We start from the raw sequence: 9,424 nt of genomic DNA, 5'->3' as shown, positions 1-9,424 counted from the left end.
GAGAGAGAGAGAGAGAGAGAGAGAGAGAGAGAGAGAGAGAGAGAGAGACTGAGTCAGGGTTTTGCTATGGAGCCCTGGTCAGTACTCACTATCTAGCAAAGGATGACCTTCCACTCTTGGGAATCCCCCTACATCAGCATACCACACAATGGGGCTTATCTTCAAAAGCTTCCTTTTCAACTGTGTGTATGTGTGTGAAGAGGGCACATGCACATGGAGGCCAGAGGAGGATTTAGGCTATCCTGCTCTCCACTCTGGACATTATTCTCTTGAACTGGAGTGTCTCACTGAACCTGTTGCTAAGCTGGCTGGCAACAAGTCCCATGGATCTCCCTGTCTGTGATGGTACTTCTAGCTATTATGTGGGGGCTAGGTATTTGAACACAGATCCTCATGTTTGCACAACAACAATTCGTATCCCAAGACTGACACAGAAGACTTTCAAAGTGACAGAATTAATGTCATAAAGGACCTATTAATAGATTTGCTTAGGAGACATTAAGTCACACAAAGTAGAACTTAGCTAAGGGAATGCTGCCTTCATAGCACCACAAAGATACAGTGTGCTAGCCAAGCCTGTTTGAGATAAGCAGTTACCATGCTAGGTTGTACATTACTGTTCGCCAGGACTCACCAGACATTAGGTCCGCCCCCAAAGAACAAGTCTCCAACAGGCATCTTGAGGGGGCCATGCAGGGTCACAAACACCATTAAGTCCTGGGCTGCAATTAGGTGCCCTCGGCTCCTGTCAGGAAAATCATAATTCAGACAGGTGGGCAAGATGAACCTGGGTAACAAGTATTCAAAAAGAACAGAACAGGCGTACTTTCAAACAATCCTGGCAGTCTCCTACCTGTTAAATGGTTCGAGGTGTAAACCGGGTCCTGGACATAAAAGAAATTAAAAGATTACAGAGAATATAAAGTGAATACACCCAAGGCGTAGGAAAGCTAGTAAAGTCTTCTATTGGGGGCCTGCTCTTCTTTGGGCATTACCAATAGCTGGCCAGGCTTTTCCTTTATTAATCTCTAAGTGGGCTTTTCTCACTGTGAAGGCCTATTATTTTTTACAAGAAGCCAACTCCCTAAGCCCTCTCAAAGTATCTTAAAGCACCACTCAGACCCATTCCCAGAGCAGTTTGGTGTCTACTATAGGTTTTTCAACAGAAGACGGATCACCCTCTAAGCTTTGTCAGTGCCTGAGCGCCAAATGGGATGGGTCGTAAAGAGCAAGTATCAAGAGCCGCAAAAACTGGTACTCAGAACAGGTTTGGCTCTAAGAAGAAACTTCCGGCCAGTAGTTGGAATCTGAAACGAAAGGCCTAGCACACGGCGTGAAATTCATCCTACCGGGATCCGGATTCCGGCCTGCAACAACATCCCCCAGAAACTCAAGTTCCTTACAAATTCGCCGCTATCCTCCGACCAAAACAACCCCAAGATGCTCGGTATCCAAGCACCAGAAACAGCGATGCGGTCTGAGGAAACGTCATCAATGGTCGCCGAGTTAGATTCCCGCTCTTACTTCCTCCTCTCCTGGTCCCTCCTCCATTTGCTTTCCCTCGCTGTGCTGCAGTAGCGGTGGCATTGGCCACCCTGACACTGTTCCCGCCCGGGAAGGCTTAAGACAAGTTCGCCACTAATTCCAAGTATGCTTCAGACACAGCATGAAGGAACCACACCTCCCCCTTCTCCAGCCAGCTCTAAACTCTAGCCAGGGTTTGACTTCTGGGAGTTACTGAGCACTAGCGAGCCAACTCGTTCTTACACCCAAGCATCTTTTTTGCTAAAACAAAATGCTGGGCCTGCCCCCTTTAAATCTTTGAACCTGCCCGCCCAGCCCCAAATTTGTGTTCTAGGTTGATTTAGAAGCTTATCAAGCAATCTGATATGAGAATTAATTTCCTCTCTTTTTTTAAAAGATTCATTCGTTCGTTCATTCGTTTTTTTTATTGTATATACAGTGTTCTGCCTGCAGGTCAGAAGGGGGCGCAATATCTCATTATGGATGGTTGTGAATCACCATGTGGTTAAGCTAATGGAAATTGAACTCAGGACCTCTGGAAGAACAGCCAGTGCTCCCAAATACTAAGCCATCTCTGAAATTGATTAAATAAAAAAAAAAATGCTGCAGGATCCCCAGCGGGTGCAGCTGCAGAAACACTGCAGGTCCCCAAGTGGCGGCAAGCAACAGTCCCGAGAGCAGCCAGTCCCAGGAAGGGACTGCGCAGGTCCCGGAGTGGAGACAGACAGATGGGCACGCCATGAGACCACACTGCAGGTCTCCCAAGGCGTCTCAGGCAGGGAGCCACTGGTGGCAGGCAAAAGACAGAGACATGGCTAGGCACACCATGCAGAGTGAGGTTATATACTTATTAGTGGGTTATGGAGGGGGAAGGGGAGAAGAGCAGAGAGAGAGAGAGAGAGAGAGAGAGAGAGAGAGAGAGAGAGAGAGAGAGAGAGAGAGACAGACTAAGAGAGAAAAGGGAGACAGGAGGGAGATGGAAGCTGCTTCTTAGAGAGGGAGACAGAAAAAGGGAGAGACTCATGCTGCAAGCAGGAAGATCTGCCTGCCTCAGTGGAGGGGGAGTGGGCGTGGCTTGTCTGTTAAAGAGACAAAACAGATCATCACAATCTCTCCTACCAGAAAATAAATTTTCTTTCTTTTTTGTTTGTTTTTGGTTTTTCAACACCATTTATCTGTAGCTTTGGAACATATTCTAGAACTAGCTCTTGTAGACCAGGTTGGTCTCAAACTCAGAGCTCCACCTGCCTCTGCCTCCAGAATGCTGGGATTAAAGGTGTGCACCACCACGGCCCAGCAATAATTAATTTCCTTATATGAACAATTGATTGTGATTCATTTAAGCTATTGTTCCAATCCTGACTTGGAATGAGCCATTTCTGATGTGTTCATCTTGAATCTGTAACTTTCTACTCTCTGTTCCCCATTTTTGTATCTCATACCTAATTCTTCCTGTATGCCTGAAGCACAGGGCCTTTTTGAAACCACAATTTCTAGATTAGACTCTCCACTAATTTATTTTTTATCTAAACCATGACATCTTGAGAAAAAAAAACACTGAAGTATGTTATTCCATTGTTTCCTCTTCTGGAGTATGGACGTAATAGCAATGCATACCTCCAACTGGATAATGAAAAGAGAAACAATATACTGAACTAGAAATTATAATTCATTAAATTGACAATATTATCTTCTCATGGAATAGGCTGTTGGAGTAAATAATAAATGATAACAGCTAAATTTTAGGAGTTGTAGATGACAAAACAGTGCTTACACATTTACTTTTGATTTATTTCCTAATAACATTTTGGTGGTTGTTAAATACACTTTTCTCACTTCTTGTTTATGTTTTGGTGGTAGTTTAAAGGCAGTCAGACCTCCTGTGTCACTAGCCCCAACCCCAACGTTCAAAGACTTCTTCAAAGGCTTGCTCTTTGTTCTACAATAGTATATCTTATTATACAAAGAATGGTTTACCAGTGTTAATATTACTTTATTTTTACTTAGACAGACTCCACAAATCTCTGATCTTAACCCACATACTGTTAAGGAAATGAAAAAAAGCTTCAGGATTGTGTCAAAGAAGCAGGTGTGAGTACCCAAAGTACTGGATAACTTCCCCTTCCAATAGTTCCACAACTGTCCACTTCTGCTCATTCTGTAGTGTGTGGATGTAAAAAGGCTACTCGGCAGCAGCAAAAATAAAAACCTTCTCTACTAGTCTATCTATACAAACCACTTGCCACCTTGTTCATTTTAGTACACTTTTTATTAATCCAGCCTCCTATGTTTTGTTTTTCCTATTGCTTCATAATAAGTCTAAAACACAGTGGTGTAAAAACTTCTACTTGTTTTGGACTCAGAGCCTGTGCTTCTAGAGTTGAAACAGAGCTGGGTGTGGTTGTGCAGGGCTTTAATCCCAGCACTTGGGAGGCAGAGGCAGAAGGATATCTGTGAATTAGAGACAAACCTGCTCTCCATAGACAATTCCAGGTCATTCAGGACTACATAGTAGGACTCTGTTTCAAAGGTAAAGGAGTTGACACAAGGTACAACATTTATATATGCCTCCTATGGGAGGTGAAACCAGGCAGGCTTTTAGAGAAATGCAGATACTGTGTGTTCTCACCTTTGTGTAATATAAATCCGTTGCAGTCACAGACAGAAAATAAAGTGATGGTGACAGGAAACTGGAAGGTGGGTTGAGTGGAGAGATGGTGGTCAAATATGGAAGTTTCAATTAGATAGGAGGAACAGTTTTTGTAAATCATTTTCATTTAATAATTCTGTGTATGGATGTTTGACTGCTTGTACATCTGTGCACCTCATGTGCACCTGGCACCTGCAAAAGCCAGAAGAAGGCATTAGATTCCTTGGGACTAGAATTACAGACAGTTGTGAGCTGCCTTGTGGGTGGTGGAAATTGAACCTGAGTCCTCTGCAAGAACAATCAGCTCTCTCAACTGCTGAGCTATCTCTGCAGCACTAGGGGACTAATTTTTGAGGTCTCTCATCAGCATGGTCACTATGAGAATAAGAGGGCATTGGACTTTGTCAATTACTATGAGCATATTTCTAATGGTCATATCAGATGAGCTAAGTTTGCCAGGCAATGGTTATATTAATTTGATTGAATCATTCTGAGACAAGTTTAAAACCACAGAGAAAAGTATGGTGATACCTAACCAGGAAAGAAGAACCTCACCCCCAGAATATGAAAGTAAGAAACTTCAGCACAACAGGAAATTCAAGCTACCTGCAAAAACAATGCCTCCTCTCCCAAAGACATCTCACACAAGGTTGATAAAAACAACAAATGAACTGTTTACGCAAACCCTTAATGTGTGTGATCTTGAATTTATCTATATTAGCCCCTGTCAATGTGAATCCTGAACAATAGAACTGATAAAACACCTTAATGGTTACATTTAGAAAAGGAAATTAAGGGCTGGAGAGATGGCTCAGAGGATAAGAGCACTGGCTATTCTTCTAGAGGTCCTGAGTTCAATTCCCAGCAACCACATGGTGGCTCACAGCCACCTATAATAAGATCTGGTGCCCTCTGTATACATAATTAATAAATAAATCTTTAAAAAAAGAAGGAAATTAAGTAAAATAAGCAAACCAGTTCATATTTTATTTAATTTTAATCTTAACTTTTAAATATTGCTTAAACCTTTAACCCACTATAAATTATATCCTCTGAGCAGTTTAAAAGACACAAAAAACATATGCTTATCTAGTGATAAGAGGAAGAGAGGAAGGAGACAAGAGAGGGTAATGGGGTTGTGTGTATTATGTATGAAAATCACTGTTCCTATAATATATGCTAATAAAATTTAGTATACCTCTACCTCGTGAGATGCTCAGAATCATGTCTTAAGTGTATACTACCCCCTTAATGCCTGCATTAAATTTGCAGTGTGTGCTACTTACTATCCCTACTTCATAAGCTCCCTAAAATGCTTCATTAAAGCTCATTATGAAATAGTTTTCATTAGCAAAACCAGGTATCTGAGATGAATCTCACTGCCTACATTGACAATTCCACATTGTATACGTGTAATAACTTCACATTGAACCTCACTAACATGAAGATACAAATAAAAGTAAATGAAAAGTTTTCTATGTAGTGTGCAACAAAATTCATCTTTGTCTCTGAGCTAAATTCACACAGATCTGACCACTGGCAATAAGCCTAGCAATCCAGATGTCCTTTAGGAAGGAGCCCCAAGAAATGCCAGACTTGTCAGGGAAATGATCCATGGCAAGAATCTTCCTGCTTGGCACCAGGAGAAAGACCTGTTTGGTAACTTGTGTCTGAGGCAGGATAAAAAGCCACGGAAAATTATGGGGACATGAAAAGGTAAAGAAGAGGCTGGAGAGATGAGTCATTGGTTAAAAGCATTTGCTGAGCTGGGTGTTGGTGGTGCACGCCTTTAATCCCAGCACTTGGGAGGCAGAGGCAGGCGGATCTCTGTGAGTTCGAGACCAGCCTGGTCTACAGAGCTAGTTCCAGGACAGGCTCCAAAGCTGCAGAGAAACCCTGTCTCAAAAAACCAAAATAAAAAAAAAAGCACTTGCTGATTTTTGAGAGGTCCTGAGTTCAATCCCTAGTACCCACATGGTGGTGGAAAGGGGTAACTATTTTCAAAGGTTTCAAAATGACATTTATTGTGTATGCCACTATGAAGGCTTTATGTTGGGCTCATTTGCTAAGGAGTAAAGGCGTATAAATAACAAGAACAAACAAACAAAGACAGCCATTTTAAAGACCCATAATGGCCTTTTCTCTTGAGAAGCCCATACACATGCCTCAGGACTATACACTGTCTTTCCCCCATGATGTCCTATCTACACACTTACTAAATAAGCTCACTAACTTTGCTTCACTTTGGCTTGTCATGAAATTATTTCTATGTCATAATCAAGGAACTGCCTGCCTTTACCTGAGCAGAAGTCTATGGAAAAAGGTTGACTTCCCAGGTTGCTAGAAGTTCATATTCTGTGTCTCCCTGCCTCCCTCCCTCCTAGTCTACAACTAAATACGCATATAATCTCTTCTATGAGTTGTAACAGTGATGTTGGTAAGGCCAAGAAATAGTGAGACATTTTTGCTCCCCAATTTTGGATACAACACTAAATGAACTCAGTTTTCATTTAAAAAAAAAAGATTTCCACTAATGGCCTGCAAAATAGCCTAGTCCCATATCTACAGAAAGAAGAGAGCTAGAGACATGGCCGAGAATTCTATGCACTGGCCGCTCTTGGAGATGACCCAGGTACTATTCCAAGTACCCACATGGTGACTCACAAACAGTTCTAATTCCAATCCCAGGGGATCCAATGTCCTCTTCTGGCTTCTCAGGCATTCACACAGTGTACAAATATACATGCAGACAAAATGCCCACACACATTAAATTTGAATGTATGTTTGTAACCACTTGCATTCCCAGTGCCCACAGATGCCAGAATAGAGCATCAGATTCTCTGGAACTGAAATTACAGATGGTTACAAGCCACCATTCAGATGCTAAGAATTGAACTCAGGTCCTCCGTAAGAACAGTAAGTACTCTTAACTGCTGGGCCATTTTTTCCAGGCCCAAGTAACTTTTAAAGGTAGAACTGAGCCCACCAAGGTACCTTCTGACTACCACATGTGGTAACAAATGAATTATAAATATTCATTCATTCATGTTCACAAGTATGCACTCTTGCATGTGTGCACATGCACACATATACGCACTAATAAGTAATTTTTAAATTCTGTTAATGAAGCAGAGTGTTGTTGGAAAGCCCCACCCAGTCCCACTCCTCCCATTCCAAACCCCGCCCCTGAGAAAGCCTGTTATCTGCAGCTCCTCCCCTGGAACTGCTTATGACAGTCCACAGGTTATTTAAGACCCCGCCCATAGATCTGTCATGTGTTCTCCTCCTGCCTTCCTGAGAGTCACCGGGGAGTGCTCTGCTTTGCTTTGCTGTTTATTAAATCCAGATTTATTAATTCAGTTTGATTTGGCTTATTACTTCAGCGGAAGAACTCAATAATAGGGGATCCAATACTTATCAAGCATTCTGACTAAAACCAAAGCATTATAGTCAGGGGCTTTGGTTAGACATTAACGTTCATTTAGGTCAGACTGGTTTACATAACATCTCTTTTTGTTTGTTTGTTTGCTTTTGAGACAGGGTTTCTCTGTGTGACAGCTCTGGCTGTCCTGGAACTAGCTCTTGTAGACCAGGCTCTCCTCAAACTCATGGAGATCTGTTGTGAGGAGGCGTGGGCAGCGTCCCGCCACCTGGCTAGCTTAACCCCCGAAATAACCACACAGAAATTGTATTAATTAAATTATTTCCTGGCCCATTATATTTAGCCTCTTATTGGCTAACTCTCACATCTTGATCTAACCCATTTCTATTAGTTTGTGTTCACCACAAGGTTGTGGCTTACCGGGATGAGTCTAACCCCCTAATAATAACATCTCTTAGTGTGATCCTAAGCTCATTAGTCACTATACTCAGGATAATACTCAATAACTTACTTTTAAAAAACAATGGTGAGGCTGAAGAGATGGTTCAGTAGTTAAGAGCACTGGCTGCTCTTCCAGAGGACATGGGTTTGATTCCCAGCACTACTTCTGGTTGCTCATGCATCCTGTAATTCAGGCTCCCACATATCAGGCACCTTCTTCTGGCTCCAAAGGGCATTGTGTACAAGTTGGTATGCAGGCAAACTACCCAAAGACATAAAAATAAACAAGAAAACATTTTAACAGGAATTTTTGTTTGGTTTTTTTTTTTTTGAGAGTGTGTGTGTATTTGATCCTCTGGAGCTTGGGTTGTCAGTCCTTGTGATCCATCAGAAGTAGGTGCTGTAATTTCATGCCTGGGGGTTGGTGGTGTTCATGTGCCTGGGGGTGAACAGGTTTACCAGTGTCTGAGGACACAAGCGAACCCCAGTGCTATCCTCAAGAAGGCTGTCCACATCCTTTGAAACAGAATGTTTCATTGGTCAGGAGTTTTTCAATTAGGCTCAACTGGCTGGCCAGGGAACCCTCATAATATTTCTATCTGTATCTGCTTTAATGAGGGCTCTGCATGCTTCCAAGAGCAGGCAGGAAGTGCCAGGAAGAGCACTACCTGGATCCCAGCCTACTCTACTCTCTAGCCAGTTTGATCCCCAAAGTTTAGGTTACTACCAGATTTTCAGTGCATACCTAATGAACACAGACAGATTCTGGAACTGAGTGCGTGGCCAATCTGTCACTAAGCAAGCATGTGAACTGGGAGGAGAATATGTGCTACAGAGTAGCTCACTGTGGAGCTCTAACAACCCTGGAATTCACACTGTAGCCTAGGGCTGAACTCAAAGCAGGTATCAGAGGGCTGAAGTAACAGGCATATGCCACAACAGCCCTTTGGAATTGTTATAGTTTTATTGTTTTGGTGACTCCCTGGCTTTTCTCTTTTTATGCTGTCTCATTTATTCTATTTTAAATTTTGCACATTATCACTCCTCACTGAACTGGTCATTTTTTAGCAGCCCATGGGGACCTGCTCCTTCCGAGAGTTTGGATTACTCCACTGTACCACTATGTCGGATTCAGTGGATTTCTTTGCTTTTATTTGTTGTGCATCTGCTGGATCTAGACTTGCCTTTGTTGTGTAACTTGCCTGGACAATGATCTGGAAGGCAGCATGAAAGGAAGGCAGCTTAATGAAACTCCTGACAATATGTTCTGCCCATTTACAGGCTGGTGTTGAATATGAGCAGCAGGGTAGTGTCCCCAGCACTCCAGGCCGCCTGCTAGCTTATGCCCCTAAATAATTACACAGAAACTGTATTCTTTTAAACACTGCTTGGCTCTTTAGCTCTAGCCCTTTTCTCGGCTAACTCT

General features: G+C 42.5%; 1 long non-coding RNA gene across 7 annotated transcripts in view; it reads right to left on the bottom strand.

Moving 5' to 3' along the window:
* The window catches only part of LOC106144350, a 32,720-nt gene that overhangs the window by 18,070 nt on the left and 5,226 nt on the right, over nucleotides 1–9,424 (bottom strand). For 4 of the 7 annotated variants that reach the window (XR_001229416.2, XR_003378760.1, XR_003378758.1 and 1 more), the window contains exons 1-3: nucleotides 8,069–8,103; nucleotides 854–884; nucleotides 635–745 (exon numbers count right to left, since the gene is read on the bottom strand). This is a non-coding gene — a long non-coding RNA (uncharacterized LOC106144350). Of the gene's footprint in view, nucleotides 1–634; nucleotides 746–853; nucleotides 885–1,349; nucleotides 1,642–8,068; nucleotides 8,261–9,424 lie in introns of those variants that run through there. The other 3 variants (XR_003378763.1, XR_003378762.1, XR_003378759.1) reach the window with 2 other exon arrangements.

Source organism: Microtus ochrogaster, unplaced genomic scaffold (genome assembly GCF_000317375.1).
Source record: "Microtus ochrogaster isolate Prairie Vole_2 unplaced genomic scaffold, MicOch1.0 UNK17, whole genome shotgun sequence".
Lineage (NCBI taxonomy): Eukaryota > Metazoa > Chordata > Mammalia > Rodentia > Cricetidae > Microtus > Microtus ochrogaster.
The sequence above is the reverse complement of the archived record's forward strand: the minus strand, read 5'-3'. Positions and strand labels throughout refer to the sequence as shown.